At 45.2% G+C, this 25,933-nt stretch overlaps 61 non-coding genes across 61 annotated transcripts; 46 read left to right on the top strand and 15 right to left on the bottom strand.

Annotated features, from left to right (window-relative positions):
* Window positions 1–270: 270 nt before the first annotated feature.
* TRNAY-GUA (transfer RNA tyrosine (anticodon GUA)) lies at window positions 271–356 on the top strand. Its single transcript is given in 2 exon segments — window positions 271–307; window positions 321–356. It is a non-coding gene; the product is annotated as a tRNA-Tyr (tRNA).
* A 614-nt stretch (window positions 357–970) lies between these two features.
* TRNAA-UGC (transfer RNA alanine (anticodon UGC)) lies at window positions 971–1,042 on the top strand. The gene has a single exon. It is a non-coding gene; the product is annotated as a tRNA-Ala (tRNA).
* A 193-nt stretch (window positions 1,043–1,235) lies between these two features.
* Window positions 1,236–1,308, bottom strand: TRNAM-CAU (transfer RNA methionine (anticodon CAU)). The gene has a single exon. It is a non-coding gene; the product is annotated as a tRNA-Met (tRNA).
* Window positions 1,309–1,445: 137 nt separating this feature from the next.
* Window positions 1,446–1,517, top strand: TRNAA-UGC (transfer RNA alanine (anticodon UGC)). Its single transcript has one exon. It is a non-coding gene; the product is annotated as a tRNA-Ala (tRNA).
* A 430-nt stretch (window positions 1,518–1,947) lies between these two features.
* Window positions 1,948–2,033, top strand: TRNAY-GUA (transfer RNA tyrosine (anticodon GUA)). The gene is given in 2 exon segments: window positions 1,948–1,984; window positions 1,998–2,033. It is a non-coding gene; the product is annotated as a tRNA-Tyr (tRNA).
* Window positions 2,034–2,647: 614 nt separating this feature from the next.
* Window positions 2,648–2,719, top strand: TRNAA-CGC (transfer RNA alanine (anticodon CGC)). Its single transcript has one exon. It is a non-coding gene; the product is annotated as a tRNA-Ala (tRNA).
* A 193-nt stretch (window positions 2,720–2,912) lies between these two features.
* On the bottom strand, window positions 2,913–2,985 carry TRNAM-CAU (transfer RNA methionine (anticodon CAU)). Its single transcript has one exon. It is a non-coding gene; the product is annotated as a tRNA-Met (tRNA).
* Window positions 2,986–3,122: 137 nt separating this feature from the next.
* On the top strand, window positions 3,123–3,194 carry TRNAA-UGC (transfer RNA alanine (anticodon UGC)). The gene has a single exon. It is a non-coding gene; the product is annotated as a tRNA-Ala (tRNA).
* A 430-nt stretch (window positions 3,195–3,624) lies between these two features.
* TRNAY-GUA (transfer RNA tyrosine (anticodon GUA)) lies at window positions 3,625–3,710 on the top strand. Its single transcript is given in 2 exon segments — window positions 3,625–3,661; window positions 3,675–3,710. It is a non-coding gene; the product is annotated as a tRNA-Tyr (tRNA).
* A 614-nt stretch (window positions 3,711–4,324) lies between these two features.
* TRNAA-UGC (transfer RNA alanine (anticodon UGC)) lies at window positions 4,325–4,396 on the top strand. Its single transcript has one exon. It is a non-coding gene; the product is annotated as a tRNA-Ala (tRNA).
* Window positions 4,397–4,589: 193 nt separating this feature from the next.
* On the bottom strand, window positions 4,590–4,662 carry TRNAM-CAU (transfer RNA methionine (anticodon CAU)). Its single transcript has one exon. It is a non-coding gene; the product is annotated as a tRNA-Met (tRNA).
* A 137-nt stretch (window positions 4,663–4,799) lies between these two features.
* Window positions 4,800–4,871, top strand: TRNAA-UGC (transfer RNA alanine (anticodon UGC)). Its single transcript has one exon. It is a non-coding gene; the product is annotated as a tRNA-Ala (tRNA).
* Window positions 4,872–5,301: 430 nt separating this feature from the next.
* On the top strand, window positions 5,302–5,387 carry TRNAY-GUA (transfer RNA tyrosine (anticodon GUA)). Its single transcript is given in 2 exon segments — window positions 5,302–5,338; window positions 5,352–5,387. It is a non-coding gene; the product is annotated as a tRNA-Tyr (tRNA).
* A 614-nt stretch (window positions 5,388–6,001) lies between these two features.
* On the top strand, window positions 6,002–6,073 carry TRNAA-CGC (transfer RNA alanine (anticodon CGC)). Its single transcript has one exon. It is a non-coding gene; the product is annotated as a tRNA-Ala (tRNA).
* Window positions 6,074–6,266: 193 nt separating this feature from the next.
* TRNAM-CAU (transfer RNA methionine (anticodon CAU)) lies at window positions 6,267–6,339 on the bottom strand. The gene has a single exon. It is a non-coding gene; the product is annotated as a tRNA-Met (tRNA).
* Window positions 6,340–6,476: 137 nt separating this feature from the next.
* Window positions 6,477–6,548, top strand: TRNAA-UGC (transfer RNA alanine (anticodon UGC)). Its single transcript has one exon. It is a non-coding gene; the product is annotated as a tRNA-Ala (tRNA).
* Window positions 6,549–6,978: 430 nt separating this feature from the next.
* On the top strand, window positions 6,979–7,064 carry TRNAY-GUA (transfer RNA tyrosine (anticodon GUA)). The gene is given in 2 exon segments: window positions 6,979–7,015; window positions 7,029–7,064. It is a non-coding gene; the product is annotated as a tRNA-Tyr (tRNA).
* A 614-nt stretch (window positions 7,065–7,678) lies between these two features.
* TRNAA-UGC (transfer RNA alanine (anticodon UGC)) lies at window positions 7,679–7,750 on the top strand. Its single transcript has one exon. It is a non-coding gene; the product is annotated as a tRNA-Ala (tRNA).
* A 193-nt stretch (window positions 7,751–7,943) lies between these two features.
* Window positions 7,944–8,016, bottom strand: TRNAM-CAU (transfer RNA methionine (anticodon CAU)). Its single transcript has one exon. It is a non-coding gene; the product is annotated as a tRNA-Met (tRNA).
* A 137-nt stretch (window positions 8,017–8,153) lies between these two features.
* Window positions 8,154–8,225, top strand: TRNAA-UGC (transfer RNA alanine (anticodon UGC)). Its single transcript has one exon. It is a non-coding gene; the product is annotated as a tRNA-Ala (tRNA).
* Window positions 8,226–8,655: 430 nt separating this feature from the next.
* TRNAY-GUA (transfer RNA tyrosine (anticodon GUA)) lies at window positions 8,656–8,741 on the top strand. The gene is given in 2 exon segments: window positions 8,656–8,692; window positions 8,706–8,741. It is a non-coding gene; the product is annotated as a tRNA-Tyr (tRNA).
* A 614-nt stretch (window positions 8,742–9,355) lies between these two features.
* Window positions 9,356–9,427, top strand: TRNAA-CGC (transfer RNA alanine (anticodon CGC)). Its single transcript has one exon. It is a non-coding gene; the product is annotated as a tRNA-Ala (tRNA).
* Window positions 9,428–9,620: 193 nt separating this feature from the next.
* TRNAM-CAU (transfer RNA methionine (anticodon CAU)) lies at window positions 9,621–9,693 on the bottom strand. The gene has a single exon. It is a non-coding gene; the product is annotated as a tRNA-Met (tRNA).
* A 137-nt stretch (window positions 9,694–9,830) lies between these two features.
* Window positions 9,831–9,902, top strand: TRNAA-UGC (transfer RNA alanine (anticodon UGC)). The gene has a single exon. It is a non-coding gene; the product is annotated as a tRNA-Ala (tRNA).
* A 430-nt stretch (window positions 9,903–10,332) lies between these two features.
* On the top strand, window positions 10,333–10,418 carry TRNAY-GUA (transfer RNA tyrosine (anticodon GUA)). Its single transcript is given in 2 exon segments — window positions 10,333–10,369; window positions 10,383–10,418. It is a non-coding gene; the product is annotated as a tRNA-Tyr (tRNA).
* Window positions 10,419–11,032: 614 nt separating this feature from the next.
* On the top strand, window positions 11,033–11,104 carry TRNAA-UGC (transfer RNA alanine (anticodon UGC)). The gene has a single exon. It is a non-coding gene; the product is annotated as a tRNA-Ala (tRNA).
* Window positions 11,105–11,297: 193 nt separating this feature from the next.
* Window positions 11,298–11,370, bottom strand: TRNAM-CAU (transfer RNA methionine (anticodon CAU)). The gene has a single exon. It is a non-coding gene; the product is annotated as a tRNA-Met (tRNA).
* A 137-nt stretch (window positions 11,371–11,507) lies between these two features.
* On the top strand, window positions 11,508–11,579 carry TRNAA-UGC (transfer RNA alanine (anticodon UGC)). The gene has a single exon. It is a non-coding gene; the product is annotated as a tRNA-Ala (tRNA).
* Window positions 11,580–12,009: 430 nt separating this feature from the next.
* On the top strand, window positions 12,010–12,095 carry TRNAY-GUA (transfer RNA tyrosine (anticodon GUA)). Its single transcript is given in 2 exon segments — window positions 12,010–12,046; window positions 12,060–12,095. It is a non-coding gene; the product is annotated as a tRNA-Tyr (tRNA).
* A 614-nt stretch (window positions 12,096–12,709) lies between these two features.
* TRNAA-CGC (transfer RNA alanine (anticodon CGC)) lies at window positions 12,710–12,781 on the top strand. Its single transcript has one exon. It is a non-coding gene; the product is annotated as a tRNA-Ala (tRNA).
* A 193-nt stretch (window positions 12,782–12,974) lies between these two features.
* Window positions 12,975–13,047, bottom strand: TRNAM-CAU (transfer RNA methionine (anticodon CAU)). The gene has a single exon. It is a non-coding gene; the product is annotated as a tRNA-Met (tRNA).
* Window positions 13,048–13,184: 137 nt separating this feature from the next.
* Window positions 13,185–13,256, top strand: TRNAA-UGC (transfer RNA alanine (anticodon UGC)). The gene has a single exon. It is a non-coding gene; the product is annotated as a tRNA-Ala (tRNA).
* Window positions 13,257–13,686: 430 nt separating this feature from the next.
* TRNAY-GUA (transfer RNA tyrosine (anticodon GUA)) lies at window positions 13,687–13,772 on the top strand. The gene is given in 2 exon segments: window positions 13,687–13,723; window positions 13,737–13,772. It is a non-coding gene; the product is annotated as a tRNA-Tyr (tRNA).
* Window positions 13,773–14,386: 614 nt separating this feature from the next.
* On the top strand, window positions 14,387–14,458 carry TRNAA-CGC (transfer RNA alanine (anticodon CGC)). The gene has a single exon. It is a non-coding gene; the product is annotated as a tRNA-Ala (tRNA).
* Window positions 14,459–14,651: 193 nt separating this feature from the next.
* Window positions 14,652–14,724, bottom strand: TRNAM-CAU (transfer RNA methionine (anticodon CAU)). Its single transcript has one exon. It is a non-coding gene; the product is annotated as a tRNA-Met (tRNA).
* A 137-nt stretch (window positions 14,725–14,861) lies between these two features.
* TRNAA-UGC (transfer RNA alanine (anticodon UGC)) lies at window positions 14,862–14,933 on the top strand. The gene has a single exon. It is a non-coding gene; the product is annotated as a tRNA-Ala (tRNA).
* A 430-nt stretch (window positions 14,934–15,363) lies between these two features.
* Window positions 15,364–15,449, top strand: TRNAY-GUA (transfer RNA tyrosine (anticodon GUA)). The gene is given in 2 exon segments: window positions 15,364–15,400; window positions 15,414–15,449. It is a non-coding gene; the product is annotated as a tRNA-Tyr (tRNA).
* Window positions 15,450–16,063: 614 nt separating this feature from the next.
* Window positions 16,064–16,135, top strand: TRNAA-CGC (transfer RNA alanine (anticodon CGC)). The gene has a single exon. It is a non-coding gene; the product is annotated as a tRNA-Ala (tRNA).
* A 193-nt stretch (window positions 16,136–16,328) lies between these two features.
* Window positions 16,329–16,401, bottom strand: TRNAM-CAU (transfer RNA methionine (anticodon CAU)). Its single transcript has one exon. It is a non-coding gene; the product is annotated as a tRNA-Met (tRNA).
* Window positions 16,402–16,538: 137 nt separating this feature from the next.
* TRNAA-UGC (transfer RNA alanine (anticodon UGC)) lies at window positions 16,539–16,610 on the top strand. The gene has a single exon. It is a non-coding gene; the product is annotated as a tRNA-Ala (tRNA).
* Window positions 16,611–17,040: 430 nt separating this feature from the next.
* On the top strand, window positions 17,041–17,126 carry TRNAY-GUA (transfer RNA tyrosine (anticodon GUA)). Its single transcript is given in 2 exon segments — window positions 17,041–17,077; window positions 17,091–17,126. It is a non-coding gene; the product is annotated as a tRNA-Tyr (tRNA).
* Window positions 17,127–17,740: 614 nt separating this feature from the next.
* On the top strand, window positions 17,741–17,812 carry TRNAA-CGC (transfer RNA alanine (anticodon CGC)). Its single transcript has one exon. It is a non-coding gene; the product is annotated as a tRNA-Ala (tRNA).
* Window positions 17,813–18,005: 193 nt separating this feature from the next.
* Window positions 18,006–18,078, bottom strand: TRNAM-CAU (transfer RNA methionine (anticodon CAU)). The gene has a single exon. It is a non-coding gene; the product is annotated as a tRNA-Met (tRNA).
* A 137-nt stretch (window positions 18,079–18,215) lies between these two features.
* On the top strand, window positions 18,216–18,287 carry TRNAA-UGC (transfer RNA alanine (anticodon UGC)). The gene has a single exon. It is a non-coding gene; the product is annotated as a tRNA-Ala (tRNA).
* Window positions 18,288–18,717: 430 nt separating this feature from the next.
* Window positions 18,718–18,803, top strand: TRNAY-GUA (transfer RNA tyrosine (anticodon GUA)). Its single transcript is given in 2 exon segments — window positions 18,718–18,754; window positions 18,768–18,803. It is a non-coding gene; the product is annotated as a tRNA-Tyr (tRNA).
* Window positions 18,804–19,417: 614 nt separating this feature from the next.
* On the top strand, window positions 19,418–19,489 carry TRNAA-CGC (transfer RNA alanine (anticodon CGC)). The gene has a single exon. It is a non-coding gene; the product is annotated as a tRNA-Ala (tRNA).
* Window positions 19,490–19,682: 193 nt separating this feature from the next.
* Window positions 19,683–19,755, bottom strand: TRNAM-CAU (transfer RNA methionine (anticodon CAU)). Its single transcript has one exon. It is a non-coding gene; the product is annotated as a tRNA-Met (tRNA).
* A 137-nt stretch (window positions 19,756–19,892) lies between these two features.
* TRNAA-UGC (transfer RNA alanine (anticodon UGC)) lies at window positions 19,893–19,964 on the top strand. Its single transcript has one exon. It is a non-coding gene; the product is annotated as a tRNA-Ala (tRNA).
* A 430-nt stretch (window positions 19,965–20,394) lies between these two features.
* TRNAY-GUA (transfer RNA tyrosine (anticodon GUA)) lies at window positions 20,395–20,480 on the top strand. Its single transcript is given in 2 exon segments — window positions 20,395–20,431; window positions 20,445–20,480. It is a non-coding gene; the product is annotated as a tRNA-Tyr (tRNA).
* Window positions 20,481–21,094: 614 nt separating this feature from the next.
* On the top strand, window positions 21,095–21,166 carry TRNAA-CGC (transfer RNA alanine (anticodon CGC)). Its single transcript has one exon. It is a non-coding gene; the product is annotated as a tRNA-Ala (tRNA).
* Window positions 21,167–21,359: 193 nt separating this feature from the next.
* TRNAM-CAU (transfer RNA methionine (anticodon CAU)) lies at window positions 21,360–21,432 on the bottom strand. Its single transcript has one exon. It is a non-coding gene; the product is annotated as a tRNA-Met (tRNA).
* Window positions 21,433–21,569: 137 nt separating this feature from the next.
* Window positions 21,570–21,641, top strand: TRNAA-UGC (transfer RNA alanine (anticodon UGC)). The gene has a single exon. It is a non-coding gene; the product is annotated as a tRNA-Ala (tRNA).
* Window positions 21,642–22,071: 430 nt separating this feature from the next.
* TRNAY-GUA (transfer RNA tyrosine (anticodon GUA)) lies at window positions 22,072–22,157 on the top strand. The gene is given in 2 exon segments: window positions 22,072–22,108; window positions 22,122–22,157. It is a non-coding gene; the product is annotated as a tRNA-Tyr (tRNA).
* A 614-nt stretch (window positions 22,158–22,771) lies between these two features.
* On the top strand, window positions 22,772–22,843 carry TRNAA-CGC (transfer RNA alanine (anticodon CGC)). Its single transcript has one exon. It is a non-coding gene; the product is annotated as a tRNA-Ala (tRNA).
* Window positions 22,844–23,036: 193 nt separating this feature from the next.
* On the bottom strand, window positions 23,037–23,109 carry TRNAM-CAU (transfer RNA methionine (anticodon CAU)). Its single transcript has one exon. It is a non-coding gene; the product is annotated as a tRNA-Met (tRNA).
* A 137-nt stretch (window positions 23,110–23,246) lies between these two features.
* Window positions 23,247–23,318, top strand: TRNAA-UGC (transfer RNA alanine (anticodon UGC)). The gene has a single exon. It is a non-coding gene; the product is annotated as a tRNA-Ala (tRNA).
* A 430-nt stretch (window positions 23,319–23,748) lies between these two features.
* On the top strand, window positions 23,749–23,834 carry TRNAY-GUA (transfer RNA tyrosine (anticodon GUA)). Its single transcript is given in 2 exon segments — window positions 23,749–23,785; window positions 23,799–23,834. It is a non-coding gene; the product is annotated as a tRNA-Tyr (tRNA).
* A 614-nt stretch (window positions 23,835–24,448) lies between these two features.
* Window positions 24,449–24,520, top strand: TRNAA-CGC (transfer RNA alanine (anticodon CGC)). Its single transcript has one exon. It is a non-coding gene; the product is annotated as a tRNA-Ala (tRNA).
* A 193-nt stretch (window positions 24,521–24,713) lies between these two features.
* TRNAM-CAU (transfer RNA methionine (anticodon CAU)) lies at window positions 24,714–24,786 on the bottom strand. Its single transcript has one exon. It is a non-coding gene; the product is annotated as a tRNA-Met (tRNA).
* A 137-nt stretch (window positions 24,787–24,923) lies between these two features.
* Window positions 24,924–24,995, top strand: TRNAA-UGC (transfer RNA alanine (anticodon UGC)). The gene has a single exon. It is a non-coding gene; the product is annotated as a tRNA-Ala (tRNA).
* Window positions 24,996–25,425: 430 nt separating this feature from the next.
* Window positions 25,426–25,511, top strand: TRNAY-GUA (transfer RNA tyrosine (anticodon GUA)). Its single transcript is given in 2 exon segments — window positions 25,426–25,462; window positions 25,476–25,511. It is a non-coding gene; the product is annotated as a tRNA-Tyr (tRNA).
* The last annotated feature ends 422 nt before the right edge of the window (window positions 25,512–25,933 follow it).

Below are 25,933 nucleotides of genomic sequence, written 5' to 3'. Positions count from 1 at the left end.
TATACAACAGAAGAATCTTACTTGTTTAAGCCATCAAAGTGATGATTAATCTTGGCAATCTTAATACATTTAGGATAGAAATCTGTGGCAGCCCTCTTGGTCATTGGTAAGGGTTCTTCCTCGAAAGCAGAGACTCTTACTTTTCTGGTAACTTTGAGGGGGAGTGGCAGGTAATATTGATGATGTGCATCTGTCTGCTCCTGGTCCCCACCCTCCACAACCTTTCTTGAGCGAGAGATAATTTTGGTGCTACGGAAGTTTGCCACTACTCCTTCGATAGCTCAGTTGGTAGAGCGGAGGACTGTAGCATAAATTCAGGCATCCTTAGGTCGCTGGTTCAAATCCGGCTCGAAGGATTTTGTGGTTTAATTTCCATGGCTTTTGCTTTGAATCAACAATACCTTCCATTGACTATGAAAAATTCCCAGAGCTTCGATAAATACCGGAAAAGAAGCGTACTCTATCTGCTTTCAAAGGGAATGGATGACATAGTCGTCGCTAGGGGAGGTGTGAAGAACAGTCAAGGAAACCTGCTGATCAGAACTAATACCAAAGCATTGCATTAATATATGTATGCCCTTGGCAGACTTCCAATTGCACTGCTCCAAAGGTAGCTGCTTGGCAGCCAATCACACTATGACTTGCCTTCAATTTGAATGTATACCGATGGGCAAGAGGGAATATCCAATGGAATCATCTCCCGAAAGGCTGAGCAAGCAGGAAAGTAGACCAATAGTTGTCACATTTTTGGGAATCCTGAGAAGTTTTGCATTCCAAACTGAGCAAATAAAAGCCCTGCCGGAGAATCGATCCCTGATTGCACTAAATATATGCTCCATGAAGACAGTTCACACGTGAGGTGTGAGCAATTCCAAGCCTGACACTTTACATTCTAGTCTCAAATCGAGACTTTGCAGTCCATGGGCTTCAGAGTCTCCTTGCATCCAGCAAAACGTTAGAGTGCAGTCGAGGGGATGTAGCTCAGTGGTAGAGCGCATGCTTTGCATGTATGAGGCCCCGGGTTCAATCCCCGGCATCTCCAGGAGTCTCTGTTCTCTATCTTGGCTTTTTCCAGAAGGCTAGCCTGCCATCTTGTGGAAAGTAGAGGTTTCTCCGGCAGTTGGGGGTCAGAACCCCGCTTAAATTGTTTGCTTTGAAAAATGTGTTTGGAGTAGGCATAGTTTCCACTTTTCAAGAAAATCTGAGAATTTTGCTTGCCAAAAGGAGGAAATAAATGCCCTCTCTGAGGATCGAACTCAGGACCTTCAGATTATGAGACTAACGCGCTGCCTACTGCGCTAAGAAGGCTGCACACAAGCATCTCTAAATAGGACTATAGACCATGAAGATATTCCAGGTACGAGGCTTAAGGATTTTCCTGGCTGAGACTTTATGCTGCAGTGTCAAATGGGTTGACTTGGCAGCCAGTAAAACTTGGCAGACATGGGGATGTAGCTCAGTGGTAGAGCGCATGCTTTGCATGTATGAGGCCCCGGGTTCAATCCCCGGCATCTCCAGACTTTTGCCATGCTTGTCTCGGATTTTGGCAGAAAACAAGGCTGGCTATCAGTATTAAGGAAGAGATATGTCATGCAACTGGGATACCAACCCCACTTAAACTGTGAGACGTTTGCCTTGAAAAAACCCATGAAATGGGGCTATCTCATTTTTGATGCTTATACAACAGAAGAATCTTACTTGTTTAAGCCATCAAAGTGATGATTAATCTTGGCAATCTTAATACATTTAGGATAGAAATCTGTGGCAGCCCTCTTGGTCATTGGTAAGGGTTCTTCCTCGAAAGCAGAGACTCTTACTTTTCTGGTAACTTTGAGGGGGAGTGGCAGGTAATATTGATGATGTGCATCTGTCTGCTCCTGGTCCCCACCCTCCACAACCTTTCTTGAGCGAGAGATAATTTTGGTGCTACGGAAGTTTGCCACTACTCCTTCGATAGCTCAGTTGGTAGAGCGGAGGACTGTAGCATAAATTCAGGCATCCTTAGGTCGCTGGTTCAAATCCGGCTCGAAGGATTTTGTGGTTTAATTTCCATGGCTTTTGCTTTGAATCAACAATACCTTCCATTGACTATGAAAAATTCCCAGAGCTTCGATAAATACCGGAAAAGAAGCGTACTCTATCTGCTTTCAAAGGGAATGGATGACATAGTCGTCGCTAGGGGAGGTGTGAAGAACAGTCAAGGAAACCTGCTGATCAGAACTAATACCAAAGCATTGCATTAATATATGTATGCCCTTGGCAGACTTCCAATTACACTGCTCCAAAGGTAGCTGCTTGGCAGCCAATCACACTATGACTTGCCTTCAATTTGAATGTATACCGATGGGCAAGAGGGAATATCCAATGGAATCATCTCCCGAAAGGCTGAGCAAGCAGGAAAGTAGACCAATAGTTGTCACATTTTTGGGAATCCTGAGAAGTTTTGCATTCCAAACTGAGCAAATAAAAGCCCTGCCGGAGAATCGATCCCTGATTGCACTAAATATATGCTCCATGAAGACAGTTCACACGTGAGGTGTGAGCAATTCCAAGCCTGACACTTTACATTCTAGTCTCAAATCGAGACTTTGCAGTCCATGGGCTTCAGAGTCTCCTTGCATCCAGCAAAACGTTAGAGTGCAGTCGAGGGGATGTAGCTCAGTGGTAGAGCGCATGCTTCGCATGTATGAGGCCCCGGGTTCAATCCCCGGCATCTCCAGGAGTCTCTGTTCTCTATCTTGGCTTTTTCCAGAAGGCTAGCCTGCCATCTTGTGGAAAGTAGAGGTTTCTCCGGCAGTTGGGGGTCAGAACCCCGCTTAAATTGTTTGCTTTGAAAAATGTGTTTGGAGTAGGCATAGTTTCCACTTTTCAAGAAAATCTGAGAATTTTGCTTGCCAAAAGGAGGAAATAAATGCCCTCTCTGAGGATCGAACTCAGGACCTTCAGATTATGAGACTGACGCGCTGCCTACTGCGCTAAGAAGGCTGCACACAAGCATCTCTAAATAGGACTATAGACCATGAAGATATTCCAGGTACGAGGCTTAAGGATTTTCCTGGCTGAGACTTTATGCTGCAGTGTCAAATGGGTTGACTTGGCAGCCAGTAAAACTTGGCAGACATGGGGATGTAGCTCAGTGGTAGAGCGCATGCTTTGCATGTATGAGGCCCCGGGTTCAATCCCCGGCATCTCCAGACTTTTGCCATGCTTGTCTCGGATTTTGGCAGAAAACAAGGCTGGCTATCAGTATTAAGGAAGAGATATGTCATGCAACTGGGATACCAACCCCACTTAAACTGTGAGACGTTTGCCTTGAAAAAACCCATGAAATGGGGCTATCTCATTTTTGATGCTTATACAACAGAAGAATCTTACTTGTTTAAGCCATCAAAGTGATGATTAATCTTGGCAATCTTAATACATTTAGGATAGAAATCTGTGGCAGCCCTCTTGGTCATTGGTAAGGGTTCTTCCTCGAAAGCAGAGACTCTTACTTTTCTGGTAACTTTGAGGGGGAGTGGCAGGTAATATTGATGATGTGCATCTGTCTGCTCCTGGTCCCCACCCTCCACAACCTTTCTTGAGCGAGAGATAATTTTGGTGCTACGGAAGTTTGCCACTACTCCTTCGATAGCTCAGTTGGTAGAGCGGAGGACTGTAGCATAAATTCAGGCATCCTTAGGTCGCTGGTTCAAATCCGGCTCGAAGGATTTTGTGGTTTAATTTCCATGGCTTTTGCTTTGAATCAACAATACCTTCCATTGACTATGAAAAATTCCCAGAGCTTCGATAAATACCGGAAAAGAAGCGTACTCTATCTGCTTTCAAAGGGAATGGATGACATAGTCGTCGCTAGGGGAGGTGTGAAGAACAGTCAAGGAAACCTGCTGATCAGAACTAATACCAAAGCATTGCATTAATATATGTATGCCCTTGGCAGACTTCCAATTGCACTGCTCCAAAGGTAGCTGCTTGGCAGCCAATCACACTATGACTTGCCTTCAATTTGAATGTATACCGATGGGCAAGAGGGAATATCCAATGGAATCATCTCCCGAAAGGCTGAGCAAGCAGGAAAGTAGACCAATAGTTGTCACATTTTTGGGAATCCTGAGAAGTTTTGCATTCCAAACTGAGCAAATAAAAGCCCTGCCGGAGAATCGATCCCTGATTGCACTAAATATATGCTCCATGAAGACAGTTCACACGTGAGGTGTGAGCAATTCCAAGCCTGACACTTTACATTCTAGTCTCAAATCGAGACTTTGCAGTCCATGGGCTTCAGAGTCTCCTTGCATCCAGCAAAACGTTAGAGTGCAGTCGAGGGGATGTAGCTCAGTGGTAGAGCGCATGCTTTGCATGTATGAGGCCCCGGGTTCAATCCCCGGCATCTCCAGGAGTCTCTGTTCTCTATCTTGGCTTTTTCCAGAAGGCTAGCCTGCCATCTTGTGGAAAGTAGAGGTTTCTCCGGCAGTTGGGGGTCAGAACCCCGCTTAAATTGTTTGCTTTGAAAAATGTGTTTGGAGTAGGCATAGTTTCCACTTTTCAAGAAAATCTGAGAATTTTGCTTGCCAAAAGGAGGAAATAAATGCCCTCTCTGAGGATCGAACTCAGGACCTTCAGATTATGAGACTAACGCGCTGCCTACTGCGCTAAGAAGGCTGCACACAAGCATCTCTAAATAGGACTATAGACCATGAAGATATTCCAGGTACGAGGCTTAAGGATTTTCCTGGCTGAGACTTTATGCTGCAGTGTCAAATGGGTTGACTTGGCAGCCAGTAAAACTTGGCAGACATGGGGATGTAGCTCAGTGGTAGAGCGCATGCTTTGCATGTATGAGGCCCCGGGTTCAATCCCCGGCATCTCCAGACTTTTGCCATGCTTGTCTCGGATTTTGGCAGAAAACAAGGCTGGCTATCAGTATTAAGGAAGAGATATGTCATGCAACTGGGATACCAACCCCACTTAAACTGTGAGACGTTTGCCTTGAAAAAACCCATGAAATGGGGCTATCTCATTTTTGATGCTTATACAACAGAAGAATCTTACTTGTTTAAGCCATCAAAGTGATGATTAATCTTGGCAATCTTAATACATTTAGGATAGAAATCTGTGGCAGCCCTCTTGGTCATTGGTAAGGGTTCTTCCTCGAAAGCAGAGACTCTTACTTTTCTGGTAACTTTGAGGGGGAGTGGCAGGTAATATTGATGATGTGCATCTGTCTGCTCCTGGTCCCCACCCTCCACAACCTTTCTTGAGCGAGAGATAATTTTGGTGCTACGGAAGTTTGCCACTACTCCTTCGATAGCTCAGTTGGTAGAGCGGAGGACTGTAGCATAAATTCAGGCATCCTTAGGTCGCTGGTTCAAATCCGGCTCGAAGGATTTTGTGGTTTAATTTCCATGGCTTTTGCTTTGAATCAACAATACCTTCCATTGACTATGAAAAATTCCCAGAGCTTCGATAAATACCGGAAAAGAAGCGTACTCTATCTGCTTTCAAAGGGAATGGATGACATAGTCGTCGCTAGGGGAGGTGTGAAGAACAGTCAAGGAAACCTGCTGATCAGAACTAATACCAAAGCATTGCATTAATATATGTATGCCCTTGGCAGACTTCCAATTACACTGCTCCAAAGGTAGCTGCTTGGCAGCCAATCACACTATGACTTGCCTTCAATTTGAATGTATACCGATGGGCAAGAGGGAATATCCAATGGAATCATCTCCCGAAAGGCTGAGCAAGCAGGAAAGTAGACCAATAGTTGTCACATTTTTGGGAATCCTGAGAAGTTTTGCATTCCAAACTGAGCAAATAAAAGCCCTGCCGGAGAATCGATCCCTGATTGCACTAAATATATGCTCCATGAAGACAGTTCACACGTGAGGTGTGAGCAATTCCAAGCCTGACACTTTACATTCTAGTCTCAAATCGAGACTTTGCAGTCCATGGGCTTCAGAGTCTCCTTGCATCCAGCAAAACGTTAGAGTGCAGTCGAGGGGATGTAGCTCAGTGGTAGAGCGCATGCTTCGCATGTATGAGGCCCCGGGTTCAATCCCCGGCATCTCCAGGAGTCTCTGTTCTCTATCTTGGCTTTTTCCAGAAGGCTAGCCTGCCATCTTGTGGAAAGTAGAGGTTTCTCCGGCAGTTGGGGGTCAGAACCCCGCTTAAATTGTTTGCTTTGAAAAATGTGTTTGGAGTAGGCATAGTTTCCACTTTTCAAGAAAATCTGAGAATTTTGCTTGCCAAAAGGAGGAAATAAATGCCCTCTCTGAGGATCGAACTCAGGACCTTCAGATTATGAGACTGACGCGCTGCCTACTGCGCTAAGAAGGCTGCACACAAGCATCTCTAAATAGGACTATAGACCATGAAGATATTCCAGGTACGAGGCTTAAGGATTTTCCTGGCTGAGACTTTATGCTGCAGTGTCAAATGGGTTGACTTGGCAGCCAGTAAAACTTGGCAGACATGGGGATGTAGCTCAGTGGTAGAGCGCATGCTTTGCATGTATGAGGCCCCGGGTTCAATCCCCGGCATCTCCAGACTTTTGCCATGCTTGTCTCGGATTTTGGCAGAAAACAAGGCTGGCTATCAGTATTAAGGAAGAGATATGTCATGCAACTGGGATACCAACCCCACTTAAACTGTGAGACGTTTGCCTTGAAAAAACCCATGAAATGGGGCTATCTCATTTTTGATGCTTATACAACAGAAGAATCTTACTTGTTTAAGCCATCAAAGTGATGATTAATCTTGGCAATCTTAATACATTTAGGATAGAAATCTGTGGCAGCCCTCTTGGTCATTGGTAAGGGTTCTTCCTCGAAAGCAGAGACTCTTACTTTTCTGGTAACTTTGAGGGGGAGTGGCAGGTAATATTGATGATGTGCATCTGTCTGCTCCTGGTCCCCACCCTCCACAACCTTTCTTGAGCGAGAGATAATTTTGGTGCTACGGAAGTTTGCCACTACTCCTTCGATAGCTCAGTTGGTAGAGCGGAGGACTGTAGCATAAATTCAGGCATCCTTAGGTCGCTGGTTCAAATCCGGCTCGAAGGATTTTGTGGTTTAATTTCCATGGCTTTTGCTTTGAATCAACAATACCTTCCATTGACTATGAAAAATTCCCAGAGCTTCGATAAATACCGGAAAAGAAGCGTACTCTATCTGCTTTCAAAGGGAATGGATGACATAGTCGTCGCTAGGGGAGGTGTGAAGAACAGTCAAGGAAACCTGCTGATCAGAACTAATACCAAAGCATTGCATTAATATATGTATGCCCTTGGCAGACTTCCAATTGCACTGCTCCAAAGGTAGCTGCTTGGCAGCCAATCACACTATGACTTGCCTTCAATTTGAATGTATACCGATGGGCAAGAGGGAATATCCAATGGAATCATCTCCCGAAAGGCTGAGCAAGCAGGAAAGTAGACCAATAGTTGTCACATTTTTGGGAATCCTGAGAAGTTTTGCATTCCAAACTGAGCAAATAAAAGCCCTGCCGGAGAATCGATCCCTGATTGCACTAAATATATGCTCCATGAAGACAGTTCACACGTGAGGTGTGAGCAATTCCAAGCCTGACACTTTACATTCTAGTCTCAAATCGAGACTTTGCAGTCCATGGGCTTCAGAGTCTCCTTGCATCCAGCAAAACGTTAGAGTGCAGTCGAGGGGATGTAGCTCAGTGGTAGAGCGCATGCTTTGCATGTATGAGGCCCCGGGTTCAATCCCCGGCATCTCCAGGAGTCTCTGTTCTCTATCTTGGCTTTTTCCAGAAGGCTAGCCTGCCATCTTGTGGAAAGTAGAGGTTTCTCCGGCAGTTGGGGGTCAGAACCCCGCTTAAATTGTTTGCTTTGAAAAATGTGTTTGGAGTAGGCATAGTTTCCACTTTTCAAGAAAATCTGAGAATTTTGCTTGCCAAAAGGAGGAAATAAATGCCCTCTCTGAGGATCGAACTCAGGACCTTCAGATTATGAGACTGACGCGCTGCCTACTGCGCTAAGAAGGCTGCACACAAGCATCTCTAAATAGGACTATAGACCATGAAGATATTCCAGGTACGAGGCTTAAGGATTTTCCTGGCTGAGACTTTATGCTGCAGTGTCAAATGGGTTGACTTGGCAGCCAGTAAAACTTGGCAGACATGGGGATGTAGCTCAGTGGTAGAGCGCATGCTTTGCATGTATGAGGCCCCGGGTTCAATCCCCGGCATCTCCAGACTTTTGCCATGCTTGTCTCGGATTTTGGCAGAAAACAAGGCTGGCTATCAGTATTAAGGAAGAGATATGTCATGCAACTGGGATACCAACCCCACTTAAACTGTGAGACGTTTGCCTTGAAAAAACCCATGAAATGGGGCTATCTCATTTTTGATGCTTATACAACAGAAGAATCTTACTTGTTTAAGCCATCAAAGTGATGATTAATCTTGGCAATCTTAATACATTTAGGATAGAAATCTGTGGCAGCCCTCTTGGTCATTGGTAAGGGTTCTTCCTCGAAAGCAGAGACTCTTACTTTTCTGGTAACTTTGAGGGGGAGTGGCAGGTAATATTGATGATGTGCATCTGTCTGCTCCTGGTCCCCACCCTCCACAACCTTTCTTGAGCGAGAGATAATTTTGGTGCTACGGAAGTTTGCCACTACTCCTTCGATAGCTCAGTTGGTAGAGCGGAGGACTGTAGCATAAATTCAGGCATCCTTAGGTCGCTGGTTCAAATCCGGCTCGAAGGATTTTGTGGTTTAATTTCCATGGCTTTTGCTTTGAATCAACAATACCTTCCATTGACTATGAAAAATTCCCAGAGCTTCGATAAATACCGGAAAAGAAGCGTACTCTATCTGCTTTCAAAGGGAATGGATGACATAGTCGTCGCTAGGGGAGGTGTGAAGAACAGTCAAGGAAACCTGCTGATCAGAACTAATACCAAAGCATTGCATTAATATATGTATGCCCTTGGCAGACTTCCAATTACACTGCTCCAAAGGTAGCTGCTTGGCAGCCAATCACACTATGACTTGCCTTCAATTTGAATGTATACCGATGGGCAAGAGGGAATATCCAATGGAATCATCTCCCGAAAGGCTGAGCAAGCAGGAAAGTAGACCAATAGTTGTCACATTTTTGGGAATCCTGAGAAGTTTTGCATTCCAAACTGAGCAAATAAAAGCCCTGCCGGAGAATCGATCCCTGATTGCACTAAATATATGCTCCATGAAGACAGTTCACACGTGAGGTGTGAGCAATTCCAAGCCTGACACTTTACATTCTAGTCTCAAATCGAGACTTTGCAGTCCATGGGCTTCAGAGTCTCCTTGCATCCAGCAAAACGTTAGAGTGCAGTCGAGGGGATGTAGCTCAGTGGTAGAGCGCATGCTTCGCATGTATGAGGCCCCGGGTTCAATCCCCGGCATCTCCAGGAGTCTCTGTTCTCTATCTTGGCTTTTTCCAGAAGGCTAGCCTGCCATCTTGTGGAAAGTAGAGGTTTCTCCGGCAGTTGGGGGTCAGAACCCCGCTTAAATTGTTTGCTTTGAAAAATGTGTTTGGAGTAGGCATAGTTTCCACTTTTCAAGAAAATCTGAGAATTTTGCTTGCCAAAAGGAGGAAATAAATGCCCTCTCTGAGGATCGAACTCAGGACCTTCAGATTATGAGACTGACGCGCTGCCTACTGCGCTAAGAAGGCTGCACACAAGCATCTCTAAATAGGACTATAGACCATGAAGATATTCCAGGTACGAGGCTTAAGGATTTTCCTGGCTGAGACTTTATGCTGCAGTGTCAAATGGGTTGACTTGGCAGCCAGTAAAACTTGGCAGACATGGGGATGTAGCTCAGTGGTAGAGCGCATGCTTTGCATGTATGAGGCCCCGGGTTCAATCCCCGGCATCTCCAGACTTTTGCCATGCTTGTCTCGGATTTTGGCAGAAAACAAGGCTGGCTATCAGTATTAAGGAAGAGATATGTCATGCAACTGGGATACCAACCCCACTTAAACTGTGAGACGTTTGCCTTGAAAAAACCCATGAAATGGGGCTATCTCATTTTTGATGCTTATACAACAGAAGAATCTTACTTGTTTAAGCCATCAAAGTGATGATTAATCTTGGCAATCTTAATACATTTAGGATAGAAATCTGTGGCAGCCCTCTTGGTCATTGGTAAGGGTTCTTCCTCGAAAGCAGAGACTCTTACTTTTCTGGTAACTTTGAGGGGGAGTGGCAGGTAATATTGATGATGTGCATCTGTCTGCTCCTGGTCCCCACCCTCCACAACCTTTCTTGAGCGAGAGATAATTTTGGTGCTACGGAAGTTTGCCACTACTCCTTCGATAGCTCAGTTGGTAGAGCGGAGGACTGTAGCATAAATTCAGGCATCCTTAGGTCGCTGGTTCAAATCCGGCTCGAAGGATTTTGTGGTTTAATTTCCATGGCTTTTGCTTTGAATCAACAATACCTTCCATTGACTATGAAAAATTCCCAGAGCTTCGATAAATACCGGAAAAGAAGCGTACTCTATCTGCTTTCAAAGGGAATGGATGACATAGTCGTCGCTAGGGGAGGTGTGAAGAACAGTCAAGGAAACCTGCTGATCAGAACTAATACCAAAGCATTGCATTAATATATGTATGCCCTTGGCAGACTTCCAATTGCACTGCTCCAAAGGTAGCTGCTTGGCAGCCAATCACACTATGACTTGCCTTCAATTTGAATGTATACCGATGGGCAAGAGGGAATATCCAATGGAATCATCTCCCGAAAGGCTGAGCAAGCAGGAAAGTAGACCAATAGTTGTCACATTTTTGGGAATCCTGAGAAGTTTTGCATTCCAAACTGAGCAAATAAAAGCCCTGCCGGAGAATCGATCCCTGATTGCACTAAATATATGCTCCATGAAGACAGTTCACACGTGAGGTGTGAGCAATTCCAAGCCTGACACTTTACATTCTAGTCTCAAATCGAGACTTTGCAGTCCATGGGCTTCAGAGTCTCCTTGCATCCAGCAAAACGTTAGAGTGCAGTCGAGGGGATGTAGCTCAGTGGTAGAGCGCATGCTTTGCATGTATGAGGCCCCGGGTTCAATCCCCGGCATCTCCAGGAGTCTCTGTTCTCTATCTTGGCTTTTTCCAGAAGGCTAGCCTGCCATCTTGTGGAAAGTAGAGGTTTCTCCGGCAGTTGGGGGTCAGAACCCCGCTTAAATTGTTTGCTTTGAAAAATGTGTTTGGAGTAGGCATAGTTTCCACTTTTCAAGAAAATCTGAGAATTTTGCTTGCCAAAAGGAGGAAATAAATGCCCTCTCTGAGGATCGAACTCAGGACCTTCAGATTATGAGACTAACGCGCTGCCTACTGCGCTAAGAAGGCTGCACACAAGCATCTCTAAATAGGACTATAGACCATGAAGATATTCCAGGTACGAGGCTTAAGGATTTTCCTGGCTGAGACTTTATGCTGCAGTGTCAAATGGGTTGACTTGGCAGCCAGTAAAACTTGGCAGACATGGGGATGTAGCTCAGTGGTAGAGCGCATGCTTTGCATGTATGAGGCCCCGGGTTCAATCCCCGGCATCTCCAGACTTTTGCCATGCTTGTCTCGGATTTTGGCAGAAAACAAGGCTGGCTATCAGTATTAAGGAAGAGATATGTCATGCAACTGGGATACCAACCCCACTTAAACTGTGAGACGTTTGCCTTGAAAAAACCCATGAAATGGGGCTATCTCATTTTTGATGCTTATACAACAGAAGAATCTTACTTGTTTAAGCCATCAAAGTGATGATTAATCTTGGCAATCTTAATACATTTAGGATAGAAATCTGTGGCAGCCCTCTTGGTCATTGGTAAGGGTTCTTCCTCGAAAGCAGAGACTCTTACTTTTCTGGTAACTTTGAGGGGGAGTGGCAGGTAATATTGATGATGTGCATCTGTCTGCTCCTGGTCCCCACCCTCCACAACCTTTCTTGAGCGAGAGATAATTTTGGTGCTACGGAAGTTTGCCACTACTCCTTCGATAGCTCAGTTGGTAGAGCGGAGGACTGTAGCATAAATTCAGGCATCCTTAGGTCGCTGGTTCAAATCCGGCTCGAAGGATTTTGTGGTTTAATTTCCATGGCTTTTGCTTTGAATCAACAATACCTTCCATTGACTATGAAAAATTCCCAGAGCTTCGATAAATACCGGAAAAGAAGCGTACTCTATCTGCTTTCAAAGGGAATGGATGACATAGTCGTCGCTAGGGGAGGTGTGAAGAACAGTCAAGGAAACCTGCTGATCAGAACTAATACCAAAGCATTGCATTAATATATGTATGCCCTTGGCAGACTTCCAATTGCACTGCTCCAAAGGTAGCTGCTTGGCAGCCAATCACACTATGACTTGCCTTCAATTTGAATGTATACCGATGGGCAAGAGGGAATATCCAATGGAATCATCTCCCGAAAGGCTGAGCAAGCAGGAAAGTAGACCAATAGTTGTCACATTTTTGGGAATCCTGAGAAGTTTTGCATTCCAAACTGAGCAAATAAAAGCCCTGCCGGAGAATCGATCCCTGATTGCACTAAATATATGCTCCATGAAGACAGTTCACACGTGAGGTGTGAGCAATTCCAAGCCTGACACTTTACATTCTAGTCTCAAATCGAGACTTTGCAGTCCATGGGCTTCAGAGTCTCCTTGCATCCAGCAAAACGTTAGAGTGCAGTCGAGGGGATGTAGCTCAGTGGTAGAGCGCATGCTTCGCATGTATGAGGCCCCGGGTTCAATCCCCGGCATCTCCAGGAGTCTCTGTTCTCTATCTTGGCTTTTTCCAGAAGGCTAGCCTGCCATCTTGTGGAAAGTAGAGGTTTCTCGGGCAGTTGGGGGTCAGAACCCCGCTTAAATTGTTTGCTTTGAAAAATGTGTTTGGAGTAGGCATAGTTTCCACTTTTCAAGAAAATCTGAGAATTTTGCTTGCCAAAAGGAGGAAATAAATGCCCTCTCTGAGGATCGAACTCAGGACCTTCAGATTATGAGACTGACGCGCTGCCTACTGCGCTAAGAAGGCTGCACACAAGCATCTCTAAATAGGACTATAGACCATGAAGATATTCCAGGTACGAGGCTTAAGGATTTTCCTGGCTGAGACTTTATGCTGCAGTGTCAAATGGGTTGACTTGGCAGCCAGTAAAACTTGGCAGACATGGGGATGTAGCTCTGTGGTAGAGCGCATGCTTTGCATGTATGAGGCCCCGGGTTCAATCCCCGGCATCTCCAGACTTTTGCCATGCTTGTCTCGGATTTTGGCAGAAAACAAGGCTGGCTATCAGTATTAAGGAAGAGATATGTCATGCAACTGGGATACCAACCCCACTTAAACTGTGAGACGTTTGCCTTGAAAAAACCCATGAAATGGGGCTATCTCATTTTTGATGCTTATACAACAGAAGAATCTTACTTGTTTAAGCCATCAAAGTGATGATTAATCTTGGCAATCTTAATACATTTAGGATAGAAATCTGTGGCAGCCCTCTTGGTCATTGGTAAGGGTTCTTCCTCGAAAGCAGAGACTCTTACTTTTCTGGTAACTTTGAGGGGGAGTGGCAGGTAATATTGATGATGTGCATCTGTCTGCTCCTGGTCCCCACCCTCCACAACCTTTCTTGAGCGAGAGATAATTTTGGTGCTACGGAAGTTTGCCACTACTCCTTCGATAGCTCAGTTGGTAGAGCGGAGGACTGTAGCATAAATTCAGGCATCCTTAGGTCGCTGGTTCAAATCCGGCTCGAAGGATTTTGTGGTTTAATTTCCATGGCTTTTGCTTTGAATCAACAATACCTTCCATTGACTATGAAAAATTCCCAGAGCTTCGATAAATACCGGAAAAGAAGCGTACTCTATCTGCTTTCAAAGGGAATGGATGACATAGTCGTCGCTAGGGGAGGTGTGAAGAACAGTCAAGGAAACCTGCTGATCAGAACTAATACCAAAGCATTGCATTAATATATGTATGCCCTTGGCAGACTTCCAATTGCACTGCTCCAAAGGTAGCTGCTTGGCAGCCAATCACACTATGACTTGCCTTCAATTTGAATGTATACCGATGGGCAAGAGGGAATATCCAATGGAATCATCTCCCGAAAGGCTGAGCAAGCAGGAAAGTAGACCAATAGTTGTCACATTTTTGGGAATCCTGAGAAGTTTTGCATTCCAAACTGAGCAAATAAAAGCCCTGCCGGAGAATCGATCCCTGATTGCACTAAATATATGCTCCATGAAGACAGTTCACACGTGAGGTGTGAGCAATTCCAAGCCTGACACTTTACATTCTAGTCTCAAATCGAGACTTTGCAGTCCATGGGCTTCAGAGTCTCCTTGCATCCAGCAAAACGTTAGAGTGCAGTCGAGGGGATGTAGCTCAGTGGTAGAGCGCATGCTTCGCATGTATGAGGCCCCGGGTTCAATCCCCGGCATCTCCAGGAGTCTCTGTTCTCTATCTTGGCTTTTTCCAGAAGGCTAGCCTGCCATCTTGTGGAAAGTAGAGGTTTCTCCGGCAGTTGGGGGTCAGAACCCCGCTTAAATTGTTTGCTTTGAAAAATGTGTTTGGAGTAGGCATAGTTTCCACTTTTCAAGAAAATCTGAGAATTTTGCTTGCCAAAAGGAGGAAATAAATGCCCTCTCTGAGGATCGAACTCAGGACCTTCAGATTATGAGACTGACGCGCTGCCTACTGCGCTAAGAAGGCTGCACACAAGCATCTCTAAATAGGACTATAGACCATGAAGATATTCCAGGTACGAGGCTTAAGGATTTTCCTGGCTGAGACTTTATGCTGCAGTGTCAAATGGGTTGACTTGGCAGCCAGTAAAACTTGGCAGACATGGGGATGTAGCTCAGTGGTAGAGCGCATGCTTTGCATGTATGAGGCCCCGGGTTCAATCCCCGGCATCTCCAGACTTTTGCCATGCTTGTCTCGGATTTTGGCAGAAAACAAGGCTGGCTATCAGTATTAAGGAAGAGATATGTCATGCAACTCGGATACCAACCCCACTTAAACTGTGAGACGTTTGCCTTGAAAAAACCCATGAAATGGGGCTATCTCATTTTTGATGCTTATACAACAGAAGAATCTTACTTGTTTAAGCCATCAAAGTGATGATTAATCTTGGCAATCTTAATACATTTAGGATAGAAATCTGTGGCAGCCCTCTTGGTCATTGGTAAGGGTTCTTCCTCGAAAGCAGAGACTCTTACTTTTCTGGTAACTTTGAGGGGGAGTGGCAGGTAATATTGATGATGTGCATCTGTCTGCTCCTGGTCCCCACCCTCCACAACCTTTCTTGAGCGAGAGATAATTTTGGTGCTACGGAAGTTTGCCACTACTCCTTCGATAGCTCAGTTGGTAGAGCGGAGGACTGTAGCATAAATTCAGGCATCCTTAGGTCGCTGGTTCAAATCCGGCTCGAAGGATTTTGTGGTTTAATTTCCATGGCTTTTGCTTTGAATCAACAATACCTTCCATTGACTATGAAAAATTCCCAGAGCTTCGATAAATACCGGAAAAGAAGCGTACTCTATCTGCTTTCAAAGGGAATGGATGACATAGTCGTCGCTAGGGGAGGTGTGAAGAACAGTCAAGGAAACCTGCTGATCAGAACTAATACCAAAGCATTGCATTAATATATGTATGCCCTTGGCAGACTTCCAATTGCACTGCTCCAAAGGTAGCTGCTTGGCAGCCAATCACACTATGACTTGCCTTCAATTTGAATGTATACCGATGGGCAAGAGGGAATATCCAATGGAATCATCTCCCGAAAGGCTGAGCAAGCAGGAAAGTAGACCAATAGTTGTCACATTTTTGGGAATCCTGAGAAGTTTTGCATTCCAAACTGAGCAAATAAAAGCCCTGCCGGAGAATCGATCCCTGATTGCACTAAATATATGCTCCATGAAGACAGTTCACACGTGAGGTGTGAGCAATTCCAAGCCTGACACTTTACATTCTAGTCTCAAATCGAGACTTTGCAGTCCATGGGCTTCAGAGTCTCCTTGCATCCAGCAAAACGTTAGAGTGCAGTCGAGGGGATGTAGCTCAGTGGTAGAGCGCATGCTTCGCATGTATGAGGCCCCGGGTTCAATCCCCGGCATCTCCAGGAGTCTCTGTTCTCTATCTTGGCTTTTTCCAGAAGGCTAGCCTGCCATCTTGTGGAAAGTAGAGGTTTCTCCGGCAGTTGGGGGTCAGAACCCCGCTTAAATTGTTTGCTTTGAAAAATGTGTTTGGAGTAGGCATAGTTTCCACTTTTCAAGAAAATCTGAGAATTTTGCTTGCCAAAAGGAGGAAATAAATGCCCTCTCTGAGGATCGAACTCAGGACCTTCAGATTATGAGACTGACGCGCTGCCTACTGCGCTAAGAAGGCTGCACACAAGCATCTCTAAATAGGACTATAGACCATGAAGATATTCCAGGTACGAGGCTTAAGGATTTTCCTGGCTGAGACTTTATGCTGCAGTGTCAAATGGGTTGACTTGGCAGCCAGTAAAACTTGGCAGACATGGGGATGTAGCTCAGTGGTAGAGCGCATGCTTTGCATGTATGAGGCCCCGGGTTCAATCCCCGGCATCTCCAGACTTTTGCCATGCTTGTCTCGGATTTTGGCAGAAAACAAGGCTGGCTATCAGTATTAAGGAAGAGATATGTCATGCAACTGGGATACCAACCCCACTTAAACTGTGAGACGTTTGCCTTGAAAAAACCCATGAAATGGGGCTATCTCATTTTTGATGCTTATACAACAGAAGAATCTTACTTGTTTAAGCCATCAAAGTGATGATTAATCTTGGCAATCTTAATACATTTAGGATAGAAATCTGTGGCAGCCCTCTTGGTCATTGGTAAGGGTTCTTCCTCGAAAGCAGAGACTCTTACTTTTCTGGTAACTTTGAGGGGGAGTGGCAGGTAATATTGATGATGTGCATCTGTCTGCTCCTGGTCCCCACCCTCCACAACCTTTCTTGAGCGAGAGATAATTTTGGTGCTACGGAAGTTTGCCACTACTCCTTCGATAGCTCAGTTGGTAGAGCGGAGGACTGTAGCATAAATTCAGGCATCCTTAGGTCGCTGGTTCAAATCCGGCTCGAAGGATTTTGTGGTTTAATTTCCATGGCTTTTGCTTTGAATCAACAATACCTTCCATTGACTATGAAAAATTCCCAGAGCTTCGATAAATACCGGAAAAGAAGCGTACTCTATCTGCTTTCAAAGGGAATGGATGACATAGTCGTCGCTAGGGGAGGTGTGAAGAACAGTCAAGGAAACCTGCTGATCAGAACTAATACCAAAGCATTGCATTAATATATGTATGCCCTTGGCAGACTTCCAATTGCACTGCTCCAAAGGTAGCTGCTTGGCAGCCAATCACACTATGACTTGCCTTCAATTTGAATGTATACCGATGGGCAAGAGGGAATATCCAATGGAATCATCTCCCGAAAGGCTGAGCAAGCAGGAAAGTAGACCAATAGTTGTCACATTTTTGGGAATCCTGAGAAGTTTTGCATTCCAAACTGAGCAAATAAAAGCCCTGCCGGAGAATCGATCCCTGATTGCACTAAATATATGCTCCATGAAGACAGTTCACACGTGAGGTGTGAGCAATTCCAAGCCTGACACTTTACATTCTAGTCTCAAATCGAGACTTTGCAGTCCATGGGCTTCAGAGTCTCCTTGCATCCAGCAAAACGTTAGAGTGCAGTCGAGGGGATGTAGCTCAGTGGTAGAGCGCATGCTTCGCATGTATGAGGCCCCGGGTTCAATCCCCGGCATCTCCAGGAGTCTCTGTTCTCTATCTTGGCTTTTTCCAGAAGGCTAGCCTGCCATCTTGTGGAAAGTAGAGGTTTCTCGGGCAGTTGGGGGTCAGAACCCCGCTTAAATTGTTTGCTTTGAAAAATGTGTTTGGAGTAGGCATAGTTTCCACTTTTCAAGAAAATCTGAGAATTTTGCTTGCCAAAAGGAGGAAATAAATGCCCTCTCTGAGGATCGAACTCAGGACCTTCAGATTATGAGACTGACGCGCTGCCTACTGCGCTAAGAAGGCTGCACACAAGCATCTCTAAATAGGACTATAGACCATGAAGATATTCCAGGTACGAGGCTTAAGGATTTTCCTGGCTGAGACTTTATGCTGCAGTGTCAAATGGGTTGACTTGGCAGCCAGTAAAACTTGGCAGACATGGGGATGTAGCTCTGTGGTAGAGCGCATGCTTTGCATGTATGAGGCCCCGGGTTCAATCCCCGGCATCTCCAGACTTTTGCCATGCTTGTCTCGGATTTTGGCAGAAAACAAGGCTGGCTATCAGTATTAAGGAAGAGATATGTCATGCAACTGGGATACCAACCCCACTTAAACTGTGAGACGTTTGCCTTGAAAAAACCCATGAAATGGGGCTATCTCATTTTTGATGCTTATACAACAGAAGAATCTTACTTGTTTAAGCCATCAAAGTGATGATTAATCTTGGCAATCTTAATACATTTAGGATAGAAATCTGTGGCAGCCCTCTTGGTCATTGGTAAGGGTTCTTCCTCGAAAGCAGAGACTCTTACTTTTCTGGTAACTTTGAGGGGGAGTGGCAGGTAATATTGATGATGTGCATCTGTCTGCTCCTGGTCCCCACCCTCCACAACCTTTCTTGAGCGAGAGATAATTTTGGTGCTACGGAAGTTTGCCACTACTCCTTCGATAGCTCAGTTGGTAGAGCGGAGGACTGTAGCATAAATTCAGGCATCCTTAGGTCGCTGGTTCAAATCCGGCTCGAAGGATTTTGTGGTTTAATTTCCATGGCTTTTGCTTTGAATCAACAATACCTTCCATTGACTATGAAAAATTCCCAGAGCTTCGATAAATACCGGAAAAGAAGCGTACTCTATCTGCTTTCAAAGGGAATGGATGACATAGTCGTCGCTAGGGGAGGTGTGAAGAACAGTCAAGGAAACCTGCTGATCAGAACTAATACCAAAGCATTGCATTAATATATGTATGCCCTTGGCAGACTTCCAATTGCACTGCTCCAAAGGTAGCTGCTTGGCAGCCAATCACACTATGACTTGCCTTCAATTTGAATGTATACCGATGGGCAAGAGGGAATATCCAATGGAATCATCTCCCGAAAGGCTGAGCAAGCAGGAAAGTAGACCAATAGTTGTCACATTTTTGGGAATCCTGAGAAGTTTTGCATTCCAAACTGAGCAAATAAAAGCCCTGCCGGAGAATCGATCCCTGATTGCACTAAATATATGCTCCATGAAGACAGTTCACACGTGAGGTGTGAGCAATTCCAAGCCTGACACTTTACATTCTAGTCTCAAATCGAGACTTTGCAGTCCATGGGCTTCAGAGTCTCCTTGCATCCAGCAAAACGTTAGAGTGCAGTCGAGGGGATGTAGCTCAGTGGTAGAGCGCATGCTTCGCATGTATGAGGCCCCGGGTTCAATCCCCGGCATCTCCAGGAGTCTCTGTTCTCTATCTTGGCTTTTTCCAGAAGGCTAGCCTGCCATCTTGTGGAAAGTAGAGGTTTCTCCGGCAGTTGGGGGTCAGAACCCCGCTTAAATTGTTTGCTTTGAAAAATGTGTTTGGAGTAGGCATAGTTTCCACTTTTCAAGAAAATCTGAGAATTTTGCTTGCCAAAAGGAGGAAATAAATGCCCTCTCTGAGGATCGAACTCAGGACCTTCAGATTATGAGACTGACGCGCTGCCTACTGCGCTAAGAAGGCTGCACACAAGCATCTCTAAATAGGACTATAGACCATGAAGATATTCCAGGTACGAGGCTTAAGGATTTTCCTGGCTGAGACTTTATGCTGCAGTGTCAAATGGGTTGACTTGGCAGCCAGTAAAACTTGGCAGACATGGGGATGTAGCTCAGTGGTAGAGCGCATGCTTTGCATGTATGAGGCCCCGGGTTCAATCCCCGGCATCTCCAGACTTTTGCCATGCTTGTCTCGGATTTTGGCAGAAAACAAGGCTGGCTATCAGTATTAAGGAAGAGATATGTCATGCAACTGGGATACCAACCCCACTTAAACTGTGAGACGTTTGCCTTGAAAAAACCCATGAAATGGGGCTATCTCATTTTTGATGCTTATACAACAGAAGAATCTTACTTGTTTAAGCCATCAAAGTGATGATTAATCTTGGCAATCTTAATACATTTAGGATAGAAATCTGTGGCAGCCCTCTTGGTCATTGGTAAGGGTTCTTCCTCGAAAGCAGAGACTCTTACTTTTCTGGTAACTTTGAGGGGGAGTGGCAGGTAATATTGATGATGTGCATCTGTCTGCTCCTGGTCCCCACCCTCCACAACCTTTCTTGAGCGAGAGATAATTTTGGTGCTACGGAAGTTTGCCACTACTCCTTCGATAGCTCAGTTGGTAGAGCGGAGGACTGTAGCATAAATTCAGGCATCCTTAGGTCGCTGGTTCAAATCCGGCTCGAAGGATTTTGTGGTTTAATTTCCATGGCTTTTGCTTTGAATCAACAATACCTTCCATTGACTATGAAAAATTCCCAGAGCTTCGATAAATACCGGAAAAGAAGCGTACTCTATCTGCTTTCAAAGGGAATGGATGACATAGTCGTCGCTAGGGGAGGTGTGAAGAACAGTCAAGGAAACCTGCTGATCAGAACTAATACCAAAGCATTGCATTAATATATGTATGCCCTTGGCAGACTTCCAATTGCACTGCTCCAAAGGTAGCTGCTTGGCAGCCAATCACACTATGACTTGCCTTCAATTTGAATGTATACCGATGGGCAAGAGGGAATATCCAATGGAATCATCTCCCGAAAGGCTGAGCAAGCAGGAAAGTAGACCAATAGTTGTCACATTTTTGGGAATCCTGAGAAGTTTTGCATTCCAAACTGAGCAAATAAAAGCCCTGCCGGAGAATCGATCCCTGATTGCACTAAATATATGCTCCATGAAGACAGTTCACACGTGAGGTGTGAGCAATTCCAAGCCTGACACTTTACATTCTAGTCTCAAATCGAGACTTTGCAGTCCATGGGCTTCAGAGTCTCCTTGCATCCAGCAAAACGTTAGAGTGCAGTCGAGGGGATGTAGCTCAGTGGTAGAGCGCATGCTTCGCATGTATGAGGCCCCGGGTTCAATCCCCGGCATCTCCAGGAGTCTCTGTTCTCTATCTTGGCTTTTTCCAGAAGGCTAGCCTGCCATCTTGTGGAAAGTAGAGGTTTCTCGGGCAGTTGGGGGTCAGAACCCCGCTTAAATTGTTTGCTTTGAAAAATGTGTTTGGAGTAGGCATAGTTTCCACTTTTCAAGAAAATCTGAGAATTTTGCTTGCCAAAAGGAGGAAATAAATGCCCTCTCTGAGGATCGAACTCAGGACCTTCAGATTATGAGACTGACGCGCTGCCTACTGCGCTAAGAAGGCTGCACACAAGCATCTCTAAATAGGACTATAGACCATGAAGATATTCCAGGTACGAGGCTTAAGGATTTTCCTGGCTGAGACTTTATGCTGCAGTGTCAAATGGGTTGACTTGGCAGCCAGTAAAACTTGGCAGACATGGGGATGTAGCTCTGTGGTAGAGCGCATGCTTTGCATGTATGAGGCCCCGGGTTCAATCCCCGGCATCTCCAGACTTTTGCCATGCTTGTCTCGGATTTTGGCAGAAAACAAGGCTGGCTATCAGTATTAAGGAAGAGATATGTCATGCAACTGGGATACCAACCCCACTTAAACTGTGAGACGTTTGCCTTGAAAAAACCCATGAAATGGGGCTATCTCATTTTTGATGCTTATACAACAGAAGAATCTTACTTGTTTAAGCCATCAAAGTGATGATTAATCTTGGCAATCTTAATACATTTAGGATAGAAATCTGTGGCAGCCCTCTTGGTCATTGGTAAGGGTTCTTCCTCGAAAGCAGAGACTCTTACTTTTCTGGTAACTTTGAGGGGGAGTGGCAGGTAATATTGATGATGTGCATCTGTCTGCTCCTGGTCCCCACCCTCCACAACCTTTCTTGAGCGAGAGATAATTTTGGTGCTACGGAAGTTTGCCACTACTCCTTCGATAGCTCAGTTGGTAGAGCGGAGGACTGTAGCATAAATTCAGGCATCCTTAGGTCGCTGGTTCAAATCCGGCTCGAAGGATTTTGTGGTTTAATTTCCATGGCTTTTGCTTTGAATCAACAATACCTTCCATTGACTATGAAAAATTCCCAGAGCTTCGATAAATACCGGAAAAGAAGCGTACTCTATCTGCTTTCAAAGGGAATGGATGACATAGTCGTCGCTAGGGGAGGTGTGAAGAACAGTCAAGGAAACCTGCTGATCAGAACTAATACCAAAGCATTGCATTAATATATGTATGCCCTTGGCAGACTTCCAATTGCACTGCTCCAAAGGTAGCTGCTTGGCAGCCAATCACACTATGACTTGCCTTCAATTTGAATGTATACCGATGGGCAAGAGGGAATATCCAATGGAATCATCTCCCGAAAGGCTGAGCAAGCAGGAAAGTAGACCAATAGTTGTCACATTTTTGGGAATCCTGAGAAGTTTTGCATTCCAAACTGAGCAAATAAAAGCCCTGCCGGAGAATCGATCCCTGATTGCACTAAATATATGCTCCATGAAGACAGTTCACACGTGAGGTGTGAGCAATTCCAAGCCTGACACTTTACATTCTAGTCTCAAATCGAGACTTTGCAGTCCATGGGCTTCAGAGTCTCCTTGCATCCAGCAAAACGTTAGAGTGCAGTCGAGGGGATGTAGCTCAGTGGTAGAGCGCATGCTTCGCATGTATGAGGCCCCGGGTTCAATCCCCGGCATCTCCAGGAGTCTCTGTTCTCTATCTTGGCTTTTTCCAGAAGGCTAGCCTGCCATCTTGTGGAAAGTAGAGGTTTCTCGGGCAGTTGGGGGTCAGAACCCCGCTTAAATTGTTTGCTTTGAAAAATGTGTTTGGAGTAGGCATAGTTTCCACTTTTCAAGAAAATCTGAGAATTTTGCTTGCCAAAAGGAGGAAATAAATGCCCTCTCTGAGGATCGAACTCAGGACCTTCAGATTATGAGACTGACGCGCTGCCTACTGCGCTAATAAGGCTGCACACAAGCATCTCTAAATAGGACTATAGACCATGAAGATATTCCAGGTACGAGGCTTAAGGATTTTCCTGGCTGAGACTTTATGCTGCAGTGTCAAATGGGTTGACTTGGCAGCCAGTAAAACTTGGCAGACATGGGGATGTAGCTCTGTGGTAGAGCGCATGCTTTGCATGTATGAGGCCCCGGGTTCAATCCCCGGCATCTCCAGACTTTTGCCATGCTTGTCTCGGATTTTGGCAGAAAACAAGGCTGGCTATCAGTATTAAGGAAGAGATATGTCATGCAACTGGGATACCAACCCCACTTAAACTGTGAGACGTTTGCCTTGAAAAAACCCATGAAATGGGGCTATCTCATTTTTGATGCTTATACAACAGAAGAATCTTACTTGTTTAAGCCATCAAAGTGATGATTAATCTTGGCAATCTTAATACATTTAGGATAGAAATCTGTGGCAGCCCTCTTGGTCATTGGTAAGGGTTCTTCCTCGAAAGCAGAGACTCTTACTTTTCTGGTAACTTTGAGGGGGAGTGGCAGGTAATATTGATGATGTGCATCTGTCTGCTCCTGGTCCCCACCCTCCACAACCTTTCTTGAGCGAGAGATAATTTTGGTGCTACGGAAGTTTGCCACTACTCCTTCGATAGCTCAGTTGGTAGAGCGGAGGACTGTAGCATAAATTCAGGCATCCTTAGGTCGCTGGTTCAAATCCGGCTCGAAGGATTTTGTGGTTTAATTTCCATGGCTTTTGCTTTGAATCAACAATACCTTCCATTGACTATGAAAAATTCCCAGAGCTTCGATAAATACCGGAAAAGAAGCGTACTCTATCTGCTTTCAAAGGGAATGGATGACATAGTCGTCGCTAGGGGAGGTGTGAAGAACAGTCAAGGAAACCTGCTGATCAGAACTAATACCAAAGCATTGCATTAATATATGTATGCCCTTGGCAGACTTCCAATTGCACTGCTCCAAAGGTAGCTGCTTGGCAGCCAATCACACTATGACTTGCCTTCAATTTGAATGTATACCGATGGGCAAGAGGGAATATCCAATGGAATCATCTCCCGAAAGGCTGAGCAAGCAGGAAAGTAGACCAATAGTTGTCACATTTTTGGGAATCCTGAGAAGTTTTGCATTCCAAACTGAGCAAATAAAAGCCCTGCCGGAGAATCGATCCCTGATTGCACTAAATATATGCTCCATGAAGACAGTTCACACGTGAGGTGTGAGCAATTCCAAGCCTGACACTTTACATTCTAGTCTCAAATCGAGACTTTGCAGTCCATGGGCTTCAGAGTCTCCTTGCATCCAGCAAAACGTTAGAGTGCAGTCGAGGGGATGTAGCTCAGTGGTAGAGCGCATGCTTCGCATGTATGAGGCCCCGGGTTCAATCCCCGGCATCTCCAGGAGTCTCTGTTCTCTATCTTGGCTTTTTCCAGAAGGCTAGCCTGCCATCTTGTGGAAAGTAGAGGTTTCTCGGGCAGTTGGGGGTCAGAACCCCGCTTAAATTGTTTGCTTTGAAAAATGTGTTTGGAGTAGGCATAGTTTCCACTTTTCAAGAAAATCTGAGAATTTTGCTTGCCAAAAGGAGGAAATAAATGCCCTCTCTGAGGATCGAACTCAGGACCTTCAGATTATGAGACTGACGCGCTGCCTACTGCGCTAAGAAGGCTGCACACAAGCATCTCTAAATAGGACTATAGACCATGAAGATATTCCAGGTACGAGGCTTAAGGATTTTCCTGGCTGAGACTTTATGCTGCAGTGTCAAATGGGTTGACTTGGCAGCCAGTAAAACTTGGCAGACATGGGGATGTAGCTCTGTGGTAGAGCGCATGCTTTGCATGTATGAGGCCCCGGGTTCAATCCCCGGCATCTCCAGACTTTTGCCATGCTTGTCTCGGATTTTGGCAGAAAACAAGGCTGGCTATCAGTATTAAGGAAGAGATATGTCATGCAACTGGGATACCAACCCCACTTAAACTGTGAGACGTTTGCCTTGAAAAAACCCATGAAATGGGGCTATCTCATTTTTGATGCTTATACAACAGAAGAATCTTACTTGTTTAAGCCATCAAAGTGATGATTAATCTTGGCAATCTTAATACATTTAGGATAGAAATCTGTGGCAGCCCTCTTGGTCATTGGTAAGGGTTCTTCCTCGAAAGCAGAGACTCTTACTTTTCTGGTAACTTTGAGGGGGAGTGGCAGGTAATATTGATGATGTGCATCTGTCTGCTCCTGGTCCCCACCCTCCACAACCTTTCTTGAGCGAGAGATAATTTTGGTGCTACGGAAGTTTGCCACTACTCCTTCGATAGCTCAGTTGGTAGAGCGGAGGACTGTAGCATAAATTCAGGCATCCTTAGGTCGCTGGTTCAAATCCGGCTCGAAGGATTTTGTGGTTTAATTTCCATGGCTTTTGCTTTGAATCAACAATACCTTCCATTGACTATGAAAAATTCCCAGAGCTTCGATAAATACCGGAAAAGAAGCGTACTCTATCTGCTTTCAAAGGGAATGGATGACATAGTCGTCGCTAGGGGAGGTGTGAAGAACAGTCAAGGAAACCTGCTGATCAGAACTAATACCAAAGCATTGCATTAATATATGTATGCCCTTGGCAGACTTCCAATTGCACTGCTCCAAAGGTAGCTGCTTGGCAGCCAATCACACTATGACTTGCCTTCAATTTGAATGTATACCGATGGGCAAGAGGGAATATCCAATGGAATCATCTCCCGAAAGGCTGAGCAAGCAGGAAAGTAGACCAATAGTTGTCACATTTTTGGGAATCCTGAGAAGTTTTGCATTCCAAA

The sequence above is a fragment of the Lissotriton vulgaris genome, unplaced genomic scaffold (genome assembly GCF_964263255.1).
Source record: "Lissotriton vulgaris unplaced genomic scaffold, aLisVul1.2 SCAFFOLD_2797, whole genome shotgun sequence".
Lineage (NCBI taxonomy): Eukaryota > Metazoa > Chordata > Amphibia > Caudata > Salamandridae > Lissotriton > Lissotriton vulgaris.
Note: the sequence above shows the minus strand (reverse complement) of the source record. Positions and strands in the feature narration are given on the sequence as shown.